Source organism: Castanea sativa, chromosome 1, assembly GCF_040712315.1.
Source record: "Castanea sativa cultivar Marrone di Chiusa Pesio chromosome 1, ASM4071231v1".
Lineage (NCBI taxonomy): Eukaryota > Viridiplantae > Streptophyta > Magnoliopsida > Fagales > Fagaceae > Castanea > Castanea sativa.
Window position 1 is genome coordinate 69,204,139 of NC_134013.1, and position 5,706 is coordinate 69,209,844.

The following is a 5,706-nucleotide window of genomic DNA, read 5'->3' on the forward strand; positions in this document are numbered from 1 at the left end:
GCTAAAAAGTGACTTTTCACATTCCATCTCATACCTTACTATAAATACTCTTATACTCACGAAATGTACAAAGTAGAGAGAGTTTCCAGAGAGAATTTAGAGAGACCCTAGAGAAAAACAAGATTGATTCATCCACAATCTTATACATTTGATTCTCTAAATTCCTCTACTCTCACCCTTTCCATTGTTATACCCATTAGAGGATCATAAGCCAAATCCTTACCGCACCAAATTCAAAGTAGTGAGAAGGTTCTTGGTCTTTAGGAAGCAGTTGAAGAGAGAACCAATTCATATTGGTTGATACAATTGGTTGATTGTAGGATTCGGTAAGCTAGAGAAGGCACGGTTCGGTGTAACATTGTTGGAGCCGAAAGCTTGGAGGGCTTAGGTGCATTGGGTGGATTAGGCTTGGAAGGTCTATTACTATTTGTGTATCCTAACTAATTTTCTAGTGGATCATTTACTGCTTGAAGGGTGGCAAAAAGGTTTTTTTCTGAGTTCTTTGGTTTCCTCTTCGATAACAAGAGTCGGTATTATTGTGTATTTGTATCTCTTTTTCCTTTACGCTTAGCAGGTTGTTAGGCTTTAATTATGTAAAGTTGAATTTATTCAACTATGTGTTGGCTTTATTCCTTACCAAATTTGCTTGTAATTCAGTATTAAGAAACCCTGTATTTAGGTGGGAATAATGTAAAGGTTGTGTGTGAGAGAGTGTGAAGATTTGATCAAGAATGTGTAACAAGAAGGTGGCTTGCGAATGGTGATTCGCCAAAATGAAGCACACGTGTAAAGCATGCAGGAAGATGAAGAGTCAAGACAGCTGGATTACTACAGGACAAAAAATATAGTCTGGCAACTGGTGACTAGAACTCGTGACTTATCTCAGTCGCGAGTGATTCGCCAGTGCACCCTATTTTGCTAAAAAGTGACTTTTCACATTCCATCTCATACCTTACTATAAATACCCTTATATCTACAAAATGTACAAAGTAGAGAGAGTTTTCGAAGAGAATTTAGAGAGACCCTAGAGAAAAATAAGATTGATTCATCCACAATCTTATACATTTGATTCTCCAAATTCCTCTACTCTCACCCTTTCCATTGTCATACCTATTAGAGGATCATAAGCCAAATCCTTGCCTCACCAAATTCAAAGTAGTGAGAAGGTTCTTGGTGTTTAGGAAGCAGTTCAAGAGAGAACTAATTCATATTGGTTGATGCAATGGGCTGATTGCGGGATTCGATAAGCTAGAGAAGACACGGTTCGGTGTAACCTTGTTGGAACAAGAAGCTTGCAGGGCTTAGGTGCATTGGGTGGACTAGGCTTGGAAGGTTTATTGCTATTCGTGTATCCCAATTGATTTTCTAGTGGATCATTTACTACTTGGAGGGTGGCAGAGAGGTTTTTTCTGAGTTATTTGGTTTTCTCTTCGATAACAAGTGCCGGTATTATCTTGTGTTTGCATCTCTCTTTCCCTTACGCTTAGTGGGTTTTGGGCTTTAATTATGTTAAGTTGAATTTATTCAACTATGTGTTGGCTTTATTCCTTACCAAATTTGCTTGTAATTCAGTATTTAGAAACCCTGTATTTAGGTGGGAATAATGTAAGGGTTGTGTGTGAGAGAGTGTGAAGATTTGATCAAGAGTGTGCAACAAGAAGGTGGCTTGCGAATGGTGATTCGCCAAAATGAAGCACACGTGTAAAGTATGTAGGAAGATGAAGAGTCAAGACAGCTAGATCACTATAGGACAAAAAGTATAGTCTGGCCTAGTCTGGCAACTAGTGACTAGAACTCGCGACTCATCTCAGTCGTGAGTGATTCGCCAGTGCACCCTATTTTGCTAAAAAGTGACTTTTCACATTCCATCTCATATCTTACTATAAATACCCTTATACCCACAAAATGTACAAAGCAGAGAGAGTTTCCAGAGAGAATTTAGAGAGACCTTAGAGAAAAACAAGATTGACTCATCCACAATCTTATACATTTGATTCTCCAAATTCCTCTACTCTCACAATTTCCATTGTCATACCCATTAGAGGATCATAAGCCAAATCCTTACCTTACCAAATTCAAAGTAGTGAAAAGGTTCTTGGTGTTTAGGAAGCAGTTCAAGAGAGAACCAATTCATATTGGTTGATGCAATGGGCTGATTGCGGAATTCGGTAAGCTAGAGAAGACACGGTTCGGTGTAACCTTGTTGGAGCAAGAAGCTTGGAGGGTTTAGGTGCATTGGGTGGATTAGGCTTGAAGGGCCTATTGCTATTTGTGTATCCCAACTTATTTTCTAATGGATCATTTACCGCTTGGAGGGCGGCAGAGAGGTTTTTTTCCGAGTTCTTCGGTTTCCTCTTCGATAACACGTGCCGGTGTTATCTTGTGTTTGCAACTCTCTTTCCCTTACTCTTAACTTTTAATTTCTGCTGGTTGTGATTAATTAATGACTTAGAGTAGTTTGATAATTTGGATATTGCTTATATTTCATATTCCGCACATATATTATTTGAATATAAACTTGTATTGGAAAATTTGTATTTGGGGGGGTCTAAACATTCACAAGTATTTTATACACTAAGTGAGTTTTCAAATTAAATTCTGCAGATCCTTGTCTTGATTGGTCGAATCACAGTATCGATCGGTCAAACGTGGCATATTTCAAATATCTTGAACTTGCAGCTATCTTACTCTTGTGTTTAGACTTGTAGCACATTGAGCATTATCTAATCATACCTATAGACTTAGAAATCTATATCCAAACAAGTTTGTCCTCACGGTTTGCAAATTGTTCTAAACTTTTAAAACCTAACAAGCTAGTAAGGGCCTAATCAGGTGTTACGTCAGTTATTTATCAATTTATCAAATAGTCTATCTCTCAGAGTCTAAGGACTCCATTTCTATAGCTTTCAACATCTGTTGTCTGTTGCCAAACTGTATGTCATAAATTACAGACATCAATTTGTTAATGATATCTCAACTGATCCGTATAGCAAATCCCACATGCCAAAGATCTACTACATTCACATAAACTTTAAGGGTTTTACTAACGTATGACCTAAAGGCATATGTTAGTAAACCATTTTAAAACTTTTTATGGAAAAATGAAAAAGTAATTAACTGATTTGATAGCTTTTCTAATTTTCTATAAAAAGTTTCATAAAATTTTCCATAAATTTTTTTCTAAATATGTATGCCCTTAAGGCATACTAACTAGACCCAAACTTTAAAGTGTATCAATAGGAATATTAATCCAATGGATTATTTATTTATTATTATGTCAGAGTCCATGTTCTTACAATCTAAGGACCCTAAAAAATATACCATCGAGGTGGTGTGGTCTAATGGTCTTGGGTGATGTATAAAAGTGTATGCTGAATGCATGGTCTCAAGTTTGAGTATGAATTTGGGCGCGCTTGGGTAATCTCCCTCAGCAGCTCAAGGCTCGTTAGTACCCTTCGCGAAGCTAGGAAGCTATGGTTCACTGTGGTCCTCCTGCATTTCATCAGGGCCCCGAACCCTGCAGGTAGAGTGCTACTATGGTTATGTCCAGATAGAATTGCCACATTGATCGCCCTTCAACATAATTTTTGTTCATAAAAAAAAAGACCCCCAAAAAGATAAAGGGTAAAATATCATTTTTGTCTCTAAACTTTCACAAAAGTTCATTTTTCATCCCTAAATTTTTATAAGTTTGTTTTTTATCCTTAAACTTTACAAATTGTTATACTTTTCGTCCTTCTGTCAATGTCCGTTAATTTATGTCCTGTGGCCTAACGGTGTGCTGACAATGGTACGTGACTTAAACCAAACCATTTAATTTTAAAATGTATGGACACTAGGCATATAACTATAGGCACATGTGGAACAAATATTTCTTAGAGACAAAAATACCCCTCACTCCGAATGTCAGGAAGTAGAAACCAGACATCCGAATCTCGCCATGACAGCTGCGATGGCCTACCCAGACACTGCCGTCTTAGTCCGACGCCTTGCCTTGCCTCACTTCCCACTTTGCTTGTGTTAGGCAAAATTATATTTGTTTGAGGCATTTCGTAAGCATATAGTCAATCCATCAACCAAATAACCAAAAGAACATTAAATCATTTCACAAACCCAAATCACAAAACTTAGAGTTCCACCATAATACCATATCCACCACAATTGCGTAACTTCTCAACAAAAAAAAGGCAAAAGCAAAAGTAAAATACACACAGAGAGAACTAAGGGAATGTTTGGGCTTGAATGAGATTATGGCCATGGATTCGAAGACTCTTTCTCTACTACTGCTTTAGTAACAATGGTGTCATAGAAGAAAATCACTTAATTATTTTTTTACTGATGGGTTTAGAGCTTTACTTCTTGTTGTCATGGGAATTGATGTGTGGGGTTCACTGTTCACCGGTATTTTGATGACAGGCCAAAACCACCTGTGGATCAGTGATGTGGACTCGCCGGTGAGGGTGCCGTTGATGGGAATTTCCTGGTTGGGGTCGGCAGTCGCCGATTGGGGGAGGGGATTACACGGTTGGACATTGGCGCTGGGGTTTCAAGTTGATATTTTGATTTCTGCAATAAAGCTGTCTGTAGAGAGGGAAAATTCCCGACCTATCACAAGCTGACACATCATACTACCAAAGTCCACAAAATACAACCAATTACAAAGCGCCACGTACTGCTGCTAGGTTTTGCCATCGCTATTCAGAAACCAATAGAAATTTGCCAAGTGTCATTGAAATAAAGGCATGAAACTGCATCAGCAGGTGTAAGCAATGACACAAGCAGCTCCGCACATGTAAGCGATAACACAGGCAGCCTCGCACGTGTAAGCAGTGACACAAGCACTCAGCACGTGCAAGCGATGACACAGGCAGCCTCGCACGTGTAAGCAGTGACACAAGCACTCAGCACGTGTAAGCAATGACATAAGCGGACCAATCAAGCTGTGACAAGTGTCACCAATCAAACTCCGCCACGTGTCACTCACCTACCTTTAAACTCCTATAAATAGAAGCCTTCCTAAGACAACACAGACAGGACTGAGACAGAAGGAAGAAGATATCTTGAGTTCAGAAATCCAGAAGCTCTGCCGGAATCAAACCCCGAAGCCTTCAAGAACTTCAAGAACTTCAACCTCGAATGCAAACAACATTCGAAGCAAAATCATCCAAACTATTCGTCCAGATCTCAAAGTCCACTGGAATCAAGCTCAAAAGCCTCCAGAAACCTCAACAAACCACAAATTGGTGAAGCTCTACAGATTCAAGCCTCCAAAGCCCCGAAGAACTTCCACCACAAACCTTCAAATACGAAGAACAATCAAAGAGGAATCATCCAAATCATATTCCTAAATCTCAAAGTTCACTAGAATCAAGCTCAAAAGCCTCCAGAAACCTCAACAAACCATAAATCAACGAAGCTCTACGGAATCAAGCCTCTAAAGCACCGAAGAACTTCCACCACAAACCTTCAAACACGAAGAACACACGAAGAACACGAAGAACACGAAGAACAAAGAATTTCTAACAAGCTCATAGCCAGAGATTCATTGTAATTCCGTTTCAAAGATCTTCGATCCATTCCTCAGCCAAATTGAAGAATATCTTATGTTCAAATCAAAATCACATTACCACAATTCCAATCAATAAATCTTTTAAGGAGATCGAATCAGAGGATCACTCTTTTGTAATTACAGAGAATTGTACCACA